This window comes from Atta colombica, unplaced genomic scaffold (assembly GCF_001594045.1).
Source record: "Atta colombica isolate Treedump-2 unplaced genomic scaffold, Acol1.0 scaffold225, whole genome shotgun sequence".
Lineage (NCBI taxonomy): Eukaryota > Metazoa > Arthropoda > Insecta > Hymenoptera > Formicidae > Atta > Atta colombica.
In genome coordinates, this window is record NW_017259322.1 from 123,265 (window position 1) to 141,712 (window position 18,448).

Genomic DNA, 18,448 nt, shown 5'->3' on the forward strand with positions numbered 1-18,448 from the left:
GTCCACGGTTTACCATCGCTTATCTCAGTCGGATCGAGCCCGAGCATCGAAGGCAAGTTAATTTTACCGTAGAGAAAGAGAGAGGAAGCCTTCCGGCTCCGAGCACTCGCGAATAATCGCGCATCCTCGAAGAACGTGAGTCACGGCGTGAGTCCAGAATTAGGAGCTCTTCGTCCGTTATGTCGGTTCTCTCGATCGCCAGCTTTATGCGGCTTTATCGAATCTACACAATAAAAATCATTTGGTATTTGTGTATAGAAACAGTCTACTCAAGTCCTTTTGAATTAAATTTTTAACATATTTGAGTGTTAGTTTAATATAATCATTTAATATAATCATTTATTTTGTATTAAATAAGTATTTCGTTTTGTAAATAGATATTCAACATTTCTTAAATAAATGTTAAATAATATAATTTATAAATAACATGAGTAAATAAATAACATGAGAATAATATATGTGTTTTTAAACATAAATTCTAAACTACTGAATAAAATATGGGTTAATTTAAGTATGTTAATTTAACATATCATAGATGTTAATTTTACTGAAAAATTACTTTCACAATTTGCTTACAAATTTGTATGTTATATTTTTATGTTAATTATTACATAACATTTGTGTTGCTCTCTACTCTTTAAATCTGAATCAGTGGATAGTCATCACTAATTACCTAGTGGCATAGTTGGCATATGATAATCAGTGAAGTTTAACTAAAAAAAGAAGAATGTTTGAGCATTATATAACTAAAATACTAATATCTGCACGTTAATTTCAATTTTTCGATACCATATTTATTGAGTTTAAGCACTAAAACAAGATTAATTAGAACACATAATAAAGATTAATTAGGTTAGGGATCTCACATTTAATTTACTGATTACCAGTGGCATACTGATGTCAGTGATTATCCATTTAGAGAGTAACATATTCTTGCATTAAATTAATACAAAACATTTAAAATACGTGAAATATGTTATATTTAACCAATTTCCAACTGTAAGGCTGCGCGATAGTCATCACCGACAGTCGCCCCATTTGATTCACCGATCTCGTTACGGCCGACTACTGAATTCGCATTAATTTATGCACGTCCACAAATCAAGCACAAAATAGAATCCCTTCTTTCATCCCCGCGAGCCGCGATCGTATGCATCGATAGCGGGATCGATAACTGATACATTTCGTTCGAGTACACAGTTACACGCGAATAGCGTCGCTGATCTATCAGCACGATTATTAAATGTCGCGTTATGTTGCGCCACATTGATTACTGACAAGGTGGTCACTTATACGGTCGATTTCGTAACCGGGACGGCATTTTTACTCGCGTGCTTATTGATCTGAAAAGATAACCAACCATCTAACGTGTTTAATCCGCGGAACTCTTCGCCCCAAGATAGAATTGCGTCAGCTTCCTAAATCGTGATTTTGATGTTTCTCCTGATATCAATGTTAAAACGTTAAGCAAAATGTGCTGACTGTACCTCAGCAAATAAGCGCATCTTTGATGATCCGTGCGAAATCCGCCATGAAGCGACGATCGCGGCGAATCCAGACGCGAGAAAATCAATTATCTCGCGCGCTCTCGCGGAGATGCACGCGCGGGATTTCATAAAGCGATCGGTTATACCGTCGGTTATAAATCGCCGCGATATCGGTTTTACCTCGTTGCCTCGAGGGGATAATGGAGGCCCCGCACGTAATGAACGCACGCGTTAAAATCGAACGTCCCGCCAGCCGTCCACGCGAAAAGCAGACGCGCGATGCTTTACGGTGCCGGAAGTCGAGCGTGCTGGAAAATTGAATCGTTTGTAAAGCAATGCCTAGGTCGACCATTATTTCCATCGTTTCATTAAATTCTCGCGGGATTGTAAAACCGTCTCTATATTGGCTCGTCCCTTTCCTCTAGTGCGTTAACTGATAATTACGTTAGCACGATAGGCGATAATTATACGGGGGACGTTTCGATGGCTATATCTCTATCGCCACGGTGGAAGCGTCCGTTGAGTTTCGAATTTATACCTCGACGCATCGTTGCGTTCCCGTCACGTTTGGCATGGGCGCAATAACGTAATCTCGAATCTTCCTCGACGAAACGAACGCACGATGCACTCCTGGGAATGCGAGGGAACGCAATCGTCGTTTGACCGTTTCGCTGTGTGAGAACGTCGGGATACTTCCGCTTTTCTCGAACGGAACCTTAGCCCCGGGATAGTAACTGAATCCCCCCACGCAAATATCTTTGCACTTTGCTGGCTCTTCGATTGTATTAAATATCTATGATCGAAACATCTTTAAATCTTTCCTACGAATTACGTAGGTCGTAGATTGTCGAACTTCTTTTTATGTTGCTCTCTCTTCTTGTACGAAAAAAACGGTTATAACTGTACAACGGTGTATAAAATAATAACATGAATTTATAATACGCTTTGAAAAATATTACGTCACAAAAATGACTCGAAATATTTAAGAAATAAAATTGCAAAGTTTTTTTAATTCAGATTTATACGATACGAACTAAATATCTTTGATTGATAAATCTATTATGTAAATTAATTGTCAAGCTTTTTTTTATATGTCTCTCTTTTCATGTAAAAAAAATAGTTATAACCGTAAAACGACGTATAAAATAATAAAATGTGAATTTATAATTCAAGCTTTGAAAAATTCGACGCGAAAAGCATGAAATATTTAATGAAACTAAATCGAAAATCTTATTTTTTATTTTTGAAGTCTTTCGGCTTACGCATAATTTTTTTCAACACTTTTTTCCTAAATCGCTTAAAGATTTTCACATTAATTATATAAAAATTGGATCCCAAAAATGAATTTTGACATATAATGTAGCTTATAATATGGTGAACAAAAGATGTCGGTATGTCACAGACACAAAGCTCAATAATAGATAATGTTTGACCTACGGTGTATCAAAAACTTGTGCTCACAGAGTACTCGTCATAGTTTAAAAACTATCCTATCCACTATCTATGACCTTTTGTTCACTATATTACAAGCTACATTATGTGAAAATTAACTTATTATATACCCAAAACTCGATTTTCATGTAATTATTGTAGGGTTCTTTACAATCATTTTTCACGTTACGATATATAACAATAAAAAATATAATTGTAAGATTAATTTGTACACATTAACTTTTATTTGCATAGTCAAGCTGGTCAAGCAGAGCGCATACATGTTCGCATGCGAGACGCTCGCACGCATGAAAGTAATGTGTCAGAGAAGAAACATGAAACGGGATGCCGCGCGATAATCGGATCTCCCGCTTGGCGTGTCTCCCTGGCTTCCTCGAGGAAATCGACTTAATTAAGTTGAATTTCAGTTTGAGGGGACGCTGTGGGATGAAAGTATATCGTCAAGGTGGCGCACAACGATCGTGCAGAACATCATACGGGTCTTCTCGTCGCTTCGCTAATTGGCAAAGCAAAGGAGGAACGTACACCGCTCGGTCTTCGCTACTAAAGTTACGTCGATATAATTAATCGTCGTGGTTCTTTGCGAAAAGGGAGAGGCATTGCGAAAGCCTGCGCTGATAAATAATTAAGCGAAGAAGGTGCATCAGAACGGCGCGTCTCGCGTTACGCATCGCAGCGTGTGTCTGTCCCAAAGTTCAGCGAAATTTAACGATGGTAGTTTCGCAAAAACTGCTGCACCTACCACGTTTACGAGCCGACTTTTAATTATCTCCGACCCGCCATTCTTAATCTCCGTCGAGGTGCCATGCCTCCCGGTCTCACGGTCGGATCGAGAGGTTTGCGTAAGAGGTTTGCTGCTATCTTTAATGAGAAGTCGACACGCGTAAAATACACCGCTATCGCTCGAAGAAAAGAAGATTCCAATTTTCAAAAAAAAATAATGCATCTGATATGATTACAAATACGATAAAAAATTAATTCTAACCGTTACGACTAAATTATCAAGAAAATATTGCAATTATGAAGACATTAAAAAGACATCGAAAGAAGAATAAGCTATTACAAATCAGTTTTCTATTTTTTGTCATATTTCATAATATTCAAAATATTCACGAGACATTTTACTTAATAAACCATTGATTGATGAAAATTTAAAAAAAGCCACATGTTTTACAAAAATCTAAATTTTGTTAACCCTGCTGCTTTATTGGAGTCTGTTTAATCTAAAATATAATTTATTTTCTTACTATTTTATTTAATTAAAAAGAACTTTTTTTTTCTCTATATTTTATGATATTTGATGATTTCATCTCTTAATATAAGATTCTTTTTCTGCGAGAATTTTTTATTTTTCATTTTTTATAACTTATTAATTATATTGACTCAAATCATAATATGATCACATAATCAATTTGAACAGACCAGTAGCGTTAAGAGAAAAAATGGAAATTGCGAGATAAAAATTACGGAAGCATGTTTGTGTCAGCGATAATATAAATCATTTTTACCAAGTAATTATCAATTTGATAACTAATTACATAAATGGGTTTACATAAGACTTCGACCAGTTAAGAGATAATTACAGGCATGATGAAGAGAATCAAAGCGACGATGGGAACATTTGGGCACTTGAACGAGCGCGTAACACCTTGATTTCTTTTTTCTCGCGAAAATGTTATGTCATGTTCTTGAAACACTGTTCTTACGCTGATACATCTCACGACTACTATGTGGTGATGATGATGATGATGATGATGATGATGATGATGATGATGATGATGATGTAGGGCGCAATTATGTGGACACATTAAGGAGTCACGAATTTTGAAAAAAATAATACTTAATCCTGTCTCGATCTCGAAGAAAGATTGTATCGCAAATGGAAGTTGATTTACAACGATGATCATTTTTACAATGGCGTGCCGTAAATTGTCTCTGGACGTCGTTTTCCATGCGATTTCTTCCGGTTCTTCTTCATCCGGTCGCGAACGTGGGTGTCAAATACGCCGATTATGCGGGATGGGCATCTGCATATCGCTCTGCGCACGCTATTACACTTCTCAGCTGCAAGGAACAATGCTATTATTCCCACTCTACGAGAAGCACGCGGATGTATCTCGGTACCATTGTACCGTCGTGAAATAAAACGATCGGCAACGAGATCGCAACGATAGACTACGAGCACGGTCGCTCTGCTTAGTTGTTTATGCGCCACGCAACCATAAGCAGCCTCCGACGATGACTTATTCCGCGTCGAAGCTTCTTAATGAAGGTTTCTTCTCGCAAGACATCCTATAATGGAGACATCTGTCGCGCTCGTATGTATACTTCAACAAATATCGAGAAGGAAGATCTACCAAGTCATTTCCGCGTGCAATATGAGCTGATTCATAACACTACTTAAGATTTTATCTTATTTTAATTAACCTTAAAGTTAATTTCGCGATCGATATTACACGAGACAAAAAATCTTGGCAGTGATAAACGGTCTAATGCAGATGACACATCTTACCTTTAGTACAGTCTTAACACGATAATTTTCCAGTCTTTTACTACACATAATGAATTGTTTGTATCTAAGTTAATTTTCATCACTTTCACAAGAATATAAAAATTATAAAACGATTATACTTATTCAGCACAGATTATTGCAATATTGCAATGTTTCAATATTATTGCAGTAATATGGTAAATGTTGTGCAATGTTGCTGCAAGTTTCTGTGCTGTATAGACATATACTTCAAAATCTTTAGAAAATATTTTTTAAGATTATATATTTAAAAAAAAGGATATATATATCATATAATATTTAGTCGAGTGCTTCTAGTATTCAAAGAAAAGAAATGCACAGAACACGAATGATCCATCATATTAAGGAGTAAATTACATCTTTCTGTTTAATCTTCTTTTTTCTAAAAATTATTACATATAAAGAAATTTGCGTCTAAATGCTAGTGCAATAAATATCTCGTGACAATCAAATATCATATGATCAACAAGTTGCATCTCACCGACTAAAGAACATCTAACAAACGGATCAATATATACATATTTGCGAGATTTCGTTTATGGGATCGTAGAGTAACAGAAAGATATTTTATTGCTCGTCAAATACAAATGTTTTAATTACAAATGTCAAAGCGTTAAAGATCGTCGAAGAACGGAAAATACAAAAAAGATAACGAAAATTTCTTGGTATAAAAGTGAAGCCTAATTTAACAAGAAGAAATCCTAATTTAATTTGAAGTCTATTTTAACAAGAAACAATTGTAACTTCTAATGACTTCTAACTCCAATTCTTTTTGCTATCCTGAATTTCTTACTGAATTATTTAATTATATTAAATCTCTTTTATCAGTTTGAAATTTTTTTAAATGAGAACTGTCAATAATTCCTAAGATGAAGAGCTTTCTTTTTTACTTTGCCCAATGTTTCATGATAAGCATGCAGTTAAAGACCCATTCGGAATTGTTATCATAAACGTCTGACTCGCCTAGTATTCAAAACGAGATGATTTATCTTTGAACTTCTCGATACAAGATTTCTCTCTCTCTCTCTCTCTCTCTCTCTCTCTCTCTCTCTCTCTCTCTCTCTTTCTTTCTCTGTTTCTTCCCGTTGGCCGTTGCCAGACGCCGATCCCGGCACACATAGCCGACTAATCGAGACGCTAATTACAGGCACGCTCACGGGCATTGGATCGTTAGGTCGGCGTGCAGTGCAGCCGCAACGTTTCCATCTTCGTTTTGAAGCGTTGCAGCTTCGCAATTACGAGATACGCGGCACGAGTGCTTTCGCGAACCGCTCCGAGAATAATCGAAATCACGCATCGTTCCTCCCTCGTTCGAGAACACGACTTTCCTAAGAAACGGCGAATTGCCGCGAACAATAAAAAGAGCATGGTGATCGCGCACGTCAAATCGAACGCGCCGATCAGTTTGAAAATTTTTCCTGGTTTCTTCATATACATATAATATCTACGCAACGATGATGTAATGATACTGTCGTTAAAAGTTACAGAATCCCAGTGCTGGCATCGAGATAGATCAGAAAAATTAAACATCGAAAAATCTTGCTAACATACAAGATATTCTAGAAATTCTAAACTTATTTTTTTATAAACTCGAGTTTAATAGTCATAATTTTTAATGAATCTGTTATAATAATATATAATGAATATTCATTTTTTCTTTCTTCTTTATTATTATGAAATCTGAAAATTTTTGATAATAGTTGTTAATATGATTTTGTAAACGAGTAGATATATTAGAGTAGAAATATCGATCGAACCTACAATGTTCGAGTCTGCACTTATACAATATCTCAAGTAGAGGCCCTTAACTCGTTTTATTGATGATAATTAGAATACCGCCGAAAGCTCATGTCATAGTAATTATAGCATCGTGCAAGACGCCGGTATAAAAAGAAATAAATAATCCAGCAGGTATGCTTCTCTCAAAAACATGTTTGTGAATTTTTGACAGATTTATGAATCGAAATTAAATGCTAAGGCAATTTGCGAATTAAAGTTAAATGCGAAAATTTACAACCAGCGGCAAAAGGTATTATCCCGATTCGTATACACGCGATCAGAGAAAGTTTGGCCTCATCCTCGAATGTGAGTCGACAGACGCAAAGCGGGCGTAATCGATTGTGACTTTAGAGAAAGCCGAGACTCCGTTGTGGTTTCCGTTGCATTCAAACAGTTGAATTCCTGATGTTTTTACGTGTTTCGTTCACGATTGTAAATAGAGGCGAGAAGAAAAAAATCTCTCGGGATCGAGTCGTTAAAGTCAACATAGATGACTGCACATTGACGAGGTCCAATTGTCAATTCATCCTTCGATCCGTAAGATTCACGTTCCTACGATCTCAGGTAAGAATTTCGTGTCCACGACTTCGTTTCACACATTCCCACTCTCTCTCTCTCTCTTTCTCTCTCTCTCTCTCTCTCTCTCTCTCTCTCTCTCTCTGTCTCTCTTTTTCTCTCTTCCTTTCTCCCCCGTTTCCTACGCTGAGCGACTCCTTGTAGTCTCTTCCTTCTTATCCTGCGTCGTATCGTGCACCTGGCTACCTGCTCTACGACCTGCTCGTTCGCCAGCGCTAGCGGCTGGCAACCGACAGTGTACGGTTAAAAGCAGCACACACATACACGCCCTTTATATAGAAGATTAAACTGGTAACTCGCCCTGGAAAACGCTCCTCATGCACTTAGAGACGCACCTCCGCGCAAGGAGAATATGTCTTCTTCTATCATTGACGCAGTGTCCCTCAACAGCTCTTACTGTCCAATACCAACCGCGGGACTGGCATTCCGGAGATATAAATGTAGACAATTCTATTATCGCAGCGTAATTCCAAATGTTCTTACGTATCCAGGAATTGTACGAAAATCCACATAGAGAAAAATTTTTCTGAAGTATCTATAAAAGTTTACATTGAAAAATGATTTAATTCGATTAAATAGTAATTATGGAAAATGGACGATTCAGAATTTTTTTGTCTATTAAAAGTCTTTGTCTTTTTTAAGTCTATTAAAATTCTTTTGTTGAGTGAGATAACTAAAATTTTGATTGATACAATATGATTATTCTTGTAAAAATAAGAATTCTGATAGATTTACCAGAAATATTGTATCAACCAGAATTCCGATTATCTCAACTAGAATTCTAATAAATTTAATCAAAAAATTCTGATTCGTCTATTTTCAACCAAAAATTTTTTTCAGTATAGCTTATAAATTGAGATTTAAAAATAATTTTGTTGGATTAAAATATTTAGGAAAGTATTTAGGAAAATATGTAGGATGCTTGAAACTAGTTGTTAGAATGTAAAAACTTTTTGTTAATCATATTTGTTTCCTACATAATTATTTTGATAGTCCAACAAAATTATTTTCAGATCTGTATTTATCTAAATTTTTTATAGATACTTTAGTAAAATAATTCTTTCCAACAATTACTTTAATTTTGATCTTCAGAGACAAAACCAAAGCTCGATGCAAATAGAAATAATAATAAACTATAGGAATACATAAATAATGCAAAGAAGATAATAAGATAATAATAAAAATATAAAGACAAGATAATAAACTAAAATAAACTAAAATACAATAAATAATGTTACTCTTTTTGAGTTTATTTGAGCGAAAACTGCAAAATTGTAATAAGCTAAATTCATTTATTAACTTTGTCATAAATTCATGTGCAAATTTGTTTCATCTCATTTGTTGAGTTATAGAGCGCGGTTTTCATTAATTATCGATGCAATGCACGATGCAGAGAGGCACACTAAGCTTTACGCGCGAACGCATCGACGCGCGTCAGGCACGCACTCGGGAAGTCTGCGTCTCGTCTTACCTTGCAACGGTAACTAAGCAATTCCAAAACGACAATTAATGCAACAAACGCGAGCGAATGATAATACGCGGCGACGTGGATGTACGTGGATGTGCACGCATTCAGTGCAGCGGTCGTTCCTCAACTATGGATTTGTAACGTTGATTTATGACCGCGACGAGCAGGCGCGAGTTCCTAATCACCGACATTAGTACGCATTAATGCACGTAGAAAGCACAGATTGATGTTTCTCTTTCCCTCTCTATCTCTATCTCTCGAGAAGCGGAAAATAATACGATAATAATTTACGCGCCGTGCAAAAATAAATAAAGGATATCGCGGAACATGCGATTCAGCGGCAATTTCGATTGAAACTTTATAGGGAATACACTGCTGTCTGTATTTTATATAAAGTATTTTATATAAAGTATTATATAAAATATAATAGAAACTCTGTTATACCGAGAAGAAAAACTATTCAGATAAATCAAGCATGAAGCAAAGACGTTCTCAAACAAAAACGTTCGGTTATGTTTTAGCTTATATTTCTCTGTCGTAATAATATTAATAATCATTATTACCATATATTAATTATGATTACCAATGTTATTACATTTGAATTTTTTTGGTGTACTGCCTCGTATCAATATTAATTAGTATTGTGTTGCAATTAATATGCAATATATAACAGGAATTTTATATGCAAAAAAATTTTTCACATACATCCTTATAATAAAAATATTTAAATTTACTTGCGAAAATTAAGAATTATTAATTTAATTCTGAATTTTTAAATGATTGAAACATAGATAATTAACAGCGTAACGATGTGAATAAGGATTTTATTCTTTATTTTAAATTTTTATTGAGTTCCAGTATCCAATTTTTTATTGAGTTTAATATCATTATTATAATAATTTTCGGTTTCCATGAAAAAAAATACATAAGAAAATGTAGAAATAGAACGATTTCCGAACTGTCGCAAAAAAAGTGAAAGTTGTATCCTCCTTTGTTATAACATTTTGTTGATCACGTGATATCTATCTCTCAATTTTACTCTAATTTTTTAGGATAAAAATATTAATTAAAGTAAAAAAATTTAGGGACTAACTTTTAGGGACAAGAAAAAAGTTATTCTAAATTTTTTTTTTTTTTTTTAATTAATTTTTTCGAACATAGAAACGAATAAAAGATTCGGACATGTGCGAACGTGAAGGAATGTCTATTCGCGAAATCCACTCTCTAACTGTAAGTCGCGTGTTACACGATCGGACGACACGAGAATGAACGCAAATTCCGCGCCAACAAATTCCACTGCGCAGCGGGGTGCATCGATCCCGATGTGGATGCAACGTGTCGTCGCTCCCTTACGCCGCGTCCGAAGTAAGTCGGACCCACGGGATATCGTCACGTTTTCCTTGTTAATACCTACCCGAAGAAACCTCCTAGAGCCGGATCCCCGCGGTGTGTAGGTGGTCCTCGCAACTTTCGCGGTCACGATAATACCAATTCTTGTGCGGCGAATACTACTATATTTATCTCGCTGAAGAAATTGCGTTCCAAAGGCGAGCAAAGTGAAAAAGATAATCGATTGTTCATAAATATATATAAAATATAAAAATTAGCTAGGTAATATTTAGATGTATTATATGTGTATGAACACAAAAAAATGCTACAATTATACACAATCTAGTAAAATTTTTTGCGATTTTTTGTTTTTTATCTTCTAATTCACAGGCAAATATATAGCAAAATTATGTGTGGTAGGTATGTGTAAACCAATCCATTACTTTAAATTTTAAAACATATAAATAAAATTTATAGAATAAAATGTCTATGAAATTTAGAATAAAATATTACTATTTAAAAATCAGAAAATGAAGAACAAGAAATCGCTAATCTTGTTCTAAAAAATTCGTAATTGTGACAGTTAATTTATTTCCTTAATTTGTAGCTGTTCATAACATGTAAAATAAAATAAATAAAAAATAGAAAGATTTATCAAGGATCTAACGTTAAAACTTAATAAATCATTATTAATAATTCAAAATTAGGAAAAATGTTTGTTATAGAAATAGGAAGTATTAAGAATGTTGTCTATCACTTTAATTTACTTTTATTTATTGTTTTTATGTTCATAAAAAATAAAAGTAAATTGATAAATAAAACAATTAACATTCTTAATACTTTCTACTTCTTTAACAAATACTTTTTTTCTAATTTTTTCTTATGTCACTTGTCAACTAAGGGACTCAATTATAAACTGCAAGAGACCTTTTCTTTTATAAATGAGATTTAAAATTAAAAATGAAGTATTCGAGACATATTGACACAGATTTAGATTAGGTTTTAAAATTTTATGAAAAATTATTAAGTACTTTTAAAAACGCGTGATGCTTTCCTGCTTTTTGCAGTGAGAATCGCGGTATACATGCAGTTGAAGTGAAAATTAGATTCGATGATAATAGGCGAAAATAATTCGCAAACTTAATTCCAAAGATATTTAACGATTGCGAAGTGCATTAGCGTTACTGCGTATCGACTTCCTTCTTCCTGCATGTATCTATGCATTAATCGCATACTACCGAAGCTATGCATGTGCACGAACTCGGAAGATAAAGTAAGAGAGTTGGCAAGAATGTTGGCTTTACAATTACAGAATGATGTTACTCGCGCATGAAAAAGATAAGAAGGAACTAACGAAAGCTGCACTAATTAAATTATTTTCACAAAATAAAAGAAATAGCTTTTGAAACATATTATAGATAGATGATGTGAACTTTTATTTTAATAAAATATGATATTTATAAAAAATTATTTTTATTCTGACACGTTTTTTGAATTCATAAGATAAAATAATACTTTTTCTATTCTTCTTCTTTTAATACTATCAATAAAAAGTAGGAAAACATTTCTTTACGATATATACGTGCGCGATAATCTCCTCTAGAAAGAAAGTGCAATATAAGTACAACAGTAGAAAGCAAACTGCAGATAAACGTGAACGATTAGGGGGTAGAAAGTACAAGAAAGTTGACCGTACTTCCCCTTTCCTATTCTTCGCATTTTCGCGTCTGGGTGAAAATCGTTTGATGACAGAGAATCGTGATAACGATTCGCGTGCCGATCAATGTGCTGGCGCTATTTTCCGTGCCATGCAAGAAATCGATTTCTTACCACACTATTTCCGGAATAACTTCAATTTTTTTAATATAATAAGCATTGCAGTAGCTACACATGACGATGTAATTTCCATTTTTTGCTACATTCGAAACTAATTTTCTGATCGCAATTGTATAAATATAGACTTATCAAGACTAATTATTATTTCTGTGTATCTTGGAATATTACATATCTCCCAAGTGAATGAAATATAGACGTGACACGCGACGTCTAACTATATCGAGCAATTTGTAACAGTATATCGCACAGATAGAGGTTTACATGAATCGTCGATGACAACAGGTGCGCGATATTCATTCCTAACGGATTCTCAAACATTCAGCGACGCGCTGCTCCTCCCTCTGAGTTAGACAGCGTCCTAATTTATACCTCATTTGCCGATGTACCTGTCACACGGGGAGGAGATGTTGCACGTCGCGGCCAGCTGCGTAAACCTGAACAGCCGGTATAGGTGCAAAGGTCAAACGTAGAGAGTCAAAACGCTAGCGTCGGCGTGCAATGCACGGGGTACACGTGCTAAGTTACGAGAAACTAGTCGTAAATCGAGGTGAGCTCCGAAGTGCCTTCACCGCCGTGGGCGCCGATATAACGGTGACGGTCAGGTCGCCTGTGGCCTCCTTTTTGCCACCCGTCCATTCCTCGTCTGCCGTTCCTCTTCGGCGTTCCACCATCGACTTCGGCGATTCGCGTAACTGTACATTCGTTCAGTTAGCCCCCCTAACCGTCAATGACCTGAGAAAGGTGCAGGAAAGGCCCACAAATACCCGGTGTCATGATATTATATGCATAAATCCAAAACCGCAGGATTAGAAGGGATTTAAAGCTCTCCTTTCACTTCCTAGAGTCTGCTAGAATTAAGCGCCAGATGGAGAACGTTCACGTGGAAGGGCACGATTATTAAAAAAGAAACACGTGAATATTATTAACGTCTAAATAAACTTACGTGAACATTACGGCTTATCACTTTTCTAATAACCCAATTAACGCTGAGAAAATGATACGTAATGTTACAGGTAATACCAGTATACGAGGTAAATAAAACTTGCAGCCTCTCTCCTGAGCTGATTCTATTATTGCCTACTTAAGAGACCTCGATGCCCGTTTGTCGATACTCGTCGATCGATTAGTAGTGCCGTCAAAGAGAAATCTTTAATGGCCGATACATGAATGTATGCTGGTTTCTAGCTATCTCGTAAGAATTTCGAGGAGCGTGGTAATTGCGTTGAATCAATGATATGTTCTTGAATCACTTTCCAGGAAAACGAGCAAGAGAGGAGCGTGTAATTACGATTCCTTGAAAGTAGTATTTCCCGTTTGAATATTACAACGTATAAAAAAGAGAATAATCCGATCTTGTTTTTGCATCCGCCCTCTGATGCGCGCCCTTGAAGGAAATTGATTCCGAACTTGATTCTAGAAAAGATCTCGTGAGCATCACGAGATGCTTTCAATATATTCTGAAAAAGTAATAGATTTCATTTTAAGAAACTGATGAGAAATTAATTTTTTAATCTATTGTAAATGAGAGAGAGAAGCTTTATATTAAACAACCAAATGATATACATATATTAAAGTACATTGTAAATAAGAAAAGAATTTTGTCCATTTTCGCGTTGCTTTAATTTTAAAAATAAAAATTTTAAATGATAAATTAAAATGATAAAAAAATTTATCATAATCTGTTTAATTATATGATATAAAGAATCAAAAGTCCATAAAGAAATTGAGAACATTCATCAAATTGGATACAAAATATTTGCATTTATTAAGATATCTTACGAACAATCTGAATTAAACATGATTTCGTAATTCGTTTAATTCCTTAAAAGATTCGAATATTTGATGAAATAGTATTTTATTCTGCGTTTTCTCTCTTCTTCAGCGATTTGCGATTCAAATCTGTTCTTCCTGATCCGCTGTCAGAGCAATCGAATATTGAAGTTATTAGGAAGCAAGAAAAAGTATTCATTGCAACGCTGCGTTTTGCCGCCTGCGTTTTTCTTACACGCGTTTGACACGTGGGAAAAAAAAGACCGTGCACTCGAAGCACTCGTGCTATAACCGCCATGAGAATTCGCCCTTTGTTACGATTACACATTCTATGTGCCGAGGGAAGGATAGTTTCGCTATAGCGGATCTCTATCTCGTTAGGCGCGTTAATTCTTCGCACGGCATTGAAGATTTAATGAATTTATCAAAACTACGATACCGCGGAAAAGAAAAGATCCGACGTATTCATAATCCTTCGCAATTCAAGTACATAGATCCGCGGAATATCCGATGCAAATTAATGCTCAATACGTTTATTAACGGGATCGAACAGGACTTTGATTGCTCCGCGGTTTCAGTGGCTTCTGCGCAATTAACAAATCACAGTTTCATCATAGAGCTGTCATTATGAGTCGAGTGGATTATTTACACCTGTCAAAGTTCATTTATTCAATGCGGTTTACAGTGAATTTTATAACCGACGCCGACTACCGTTGCTAATAAAATCTGCGTATTGAGACCTAACGAAGATTATTTAATACTTATCTAAGCCATTTACGCAATCCTTCTTGTTTGCACAGCGATAGCCGACGTACTTAGCGAATAGTAATACTAATAATCATTAATTAAGCACGTCAAGATTAATACACTCGATCTCATTTGAATTTTAACGAGCAGTTAACTGCTTTAAAAATATCAGTTTCTAAGAAAACTTTTCAGCTTTGATTTACTCATATTTAAATACATCTATAAATTGTACAATAATATATATATCAACGTTTCTTTAAGATTTTAACTTCATTCATTATTTTCTGCTAAAATAAATTAACTACTATAATAAGTTATGAATTTAATTTCTGTGTTTGCTTATTAATTAATTTATTGTTAATTATTTGTAGTATTATGTAAAAGCAAGATCATTGACTTCTACTTTTTTCTATTATCTAATCGAGAAATCGTTCTGATTGAACGACTTCTAATACGGCGCGTAGCTTCGCGTTAAGACGAGATTCGCTTTCCTTGCAGCAGGATGCAGTTCAATGCGCTTTATGCAGCGGACGAACGCGTTGTCATCGTCACCCAGTATATGTCTCGCGAAGGAAGTGAATAACAAGAAGAACCGGTCGACCTGGCACATAACCGCTTCGTATCCGTCATTTTTCCTTAGCTGATATACCTGCTTCTCCTCTGCCCCTCCCGATGTCTCGCGTCCCGATTCGTGTATGTTCAGACTTTCCTTTGCGTGAATGTCACGTTGGCATTTTGCAACGAATTGCTATTAACTATCGCTACTATTATTACTTCAGTTATTCCTCTGCTTTGCAATAATAATAAAGAGATAGTCTCGCGCTTTTCAATCGCTGCGCCAAAAGGTGTTGTTGATCCCATGAAGAAGAGTGAAATAATCTTTGATATAGATAGACTTGCTATTACACGATCGCGGATTCTCTAAGAATTTCGAAATTATCTTTGCTTTATTTCCCTGTATAGTAAAAAACATTTCGTATTTGTGTTGAAAACAGTCCCCTCAAGTTCTTTAATAAACACTTTTTATTGAACTTTGAACTATTTAATTATTTGAACTATTTAAGTGTTAATTTAATATGTTATTATTTAAACAGTTCATGTTTAAATTGATATTTAATATTTTTTAGTGAATTTTAAAACAATTTATGAGTAAATAAACAAATAACATAAAGATAATTTAAAACGTAAATTCTAAAGATGAATGAATAAAATATAAAAATGTTAATTTAACATATCATATCAATATTAATTTTACTAAAAAAAATATTGCTTCCATGATTTGTTTATAAACTGTAACAGTATTATTTTTTTTTGTGTTTACCTTTTTAAATAATATTTGAGTTACTCTCTAATATATTCATCTTGTGTTAACACATAAATTTGAGTGAATCATTTTTAGGACGTTATGTAAAATATGTTAAATTTTCCAACGATGTAATTTCAATTCTCCAATATTTTTATTGAAAGAATTGGTAATAATCAAGCTTAGATAATTATTAGTTACTAATTATTTGAACGAAATAGTTTCAGTCGAATGTTAATATAACAAAAAATTTAGCGGTGGTTTATACAACAAAAAAATAGCGTTCAACTAAACCTTAATTTTATAAATATTTAATAATTATTACCAATCAGTTATTATTGTGTTTGGTAATACTTATTATCTATTGCATCAACATACAATAAATTTTTTCTCATTTTTTGATAAATTAAATCTCAAACTAAAATTATTAATCTAATCGTTTATTAATCTATAGAATTATGATTGTTGATTTGACATCGTATAACAATCATTTTTCTTCCGATTTAATCCACTTTCTTTATCTAATCTATAAAATGGTTTATATGGTTCAACGTATAGTAAACCAAACTGGTCTATCAGAAATAATCAATATATTGACGATATCTAATAATTGAAAAATCTCGCGGTACACAGTATTTTATCGAAGTTAACAAGTCGCGCGAAACAATTTGCTACGGACAGATTTGCCGGAGGGGTAAACGTCGTGAAACTGGACCAATCGCGCAATTCTTGGCTAAAGACTCTCGGTCAAAGGACTCTAGTATTCGAGAAAAAGGAAAAAGACCGCGGAAGACAGACAAACAGACTGGCTGAGCGGCGCCTGATTGCGCGATCAGATTACGTCAAGACATATCTGTCCCGCCCGGAGTTTCCTGGTACACATATCAGAGTGCATTAGAAACGGCATGCATTAGCGTCGGTCGCTGTACCCGATCCCACGACCTTATCGCTGAAAGGTTGAAGTAAGTTCATGCGGAAGGGAAAATCGCGCGGATTCGTAGATCCACGCTCCCATGAAAATCGCCGATTTGCAATTTTCCGGCGAACGAGCGTGGAAACGAACGAGAGAGAGACACGGTTCCATGCCGTCGCGAAAAGATGCAATTAGGGTTCACACCCTAACTAGTTGATCGACAAGAAGGAGATGGATCGAGGGAGAGAAAAACGTCAATGTTATGGAGACACATATTAGCCCTCTCTTTCCTGTCCCTCGCAGGGCTATGATTAGCATTTGCTTCTGGAGCCAGGTTTTGCGGCAATCCGGCACGCATGACTGGCCCATACTTAGACACGCGCGCATACGCAAAACTGTAATTTTGCAGCGTGTATTAATAAAACGTCTTGTCGTCCCCGACAGGATAATGATCTGGAATCGATCTGTTCGCTCGTCGATATACGCCGATATACATACCACGATCTATTAAGATCGCCGCTAAGAAATGCGTGACAACGCCGCGAACAGCATTTCCGAGAGATTCATACGGTGGATAAAGCGTATCGAGCGAGATACGAAGCGCTAAGAAACGATGTAGAACTTAAATCATACTTATAACCGGTATTTCTCTTTTAAAGATGGTTAAAATAAGTGCCATTGCGCGTTTATTTCCGAAGTATTTCGTTTGATAAATAACGGATTTAATGAGATTATGTATCAAGCAAAACTTGCCTTTAAAAACGATCGCGTCAACTTTAGATAGTGAGAAATTGTTGTAGAAATAAATAAAACGCGTTTTGGTTGAGTCACGATGAAAGAAAACTCGGGTCACTCGGATATCATTTCTTTGTTCATCGAATGTTGAACAAGAATAACACGGTACCTGAGAAGTATTTAGAAATTTAAACACGCCCTAGGATATTTACTGAAATCTTCTAACAAAATTCCTTGAAAATTCCTGGATTTTCCAGGTATTTTTATTCAAAATTCCAGATAAAATTAGAAAACCGTTTGATGCATTTTTTAAATAAATTGGAACGCAAGTAATGTGAGTAGGAAATTAAACTATACATTGTAAATTAGTAGAAAATAGAGATTCTCTACGAGAGACTGTGGAACTGTATTTATCCTTTCCTTCAATTGAAGCCACAAAACCTATAAGTTAAGTAGGGAAATCTCGCAACAGTATCAGTAAGCTACTATTCTTGTTTACTATATATATATATATATATATATA

At 35.0% G+C, this 18,448-nt stretch overlaps 1 protein-coding gene across 1 annotated transcript in view; it reads right to left on the minus strand.

Annotated features, from left to right (window-relative positions):
• LOC108688130 (protocadherin-15) overlaps positions 1 to 18,448 on the minus strand; it is a 133,643-nt gene that overhangs the window by 109,988 nt on the left and 5,207 nt on the right. The window lies entirely within an intron of this gene.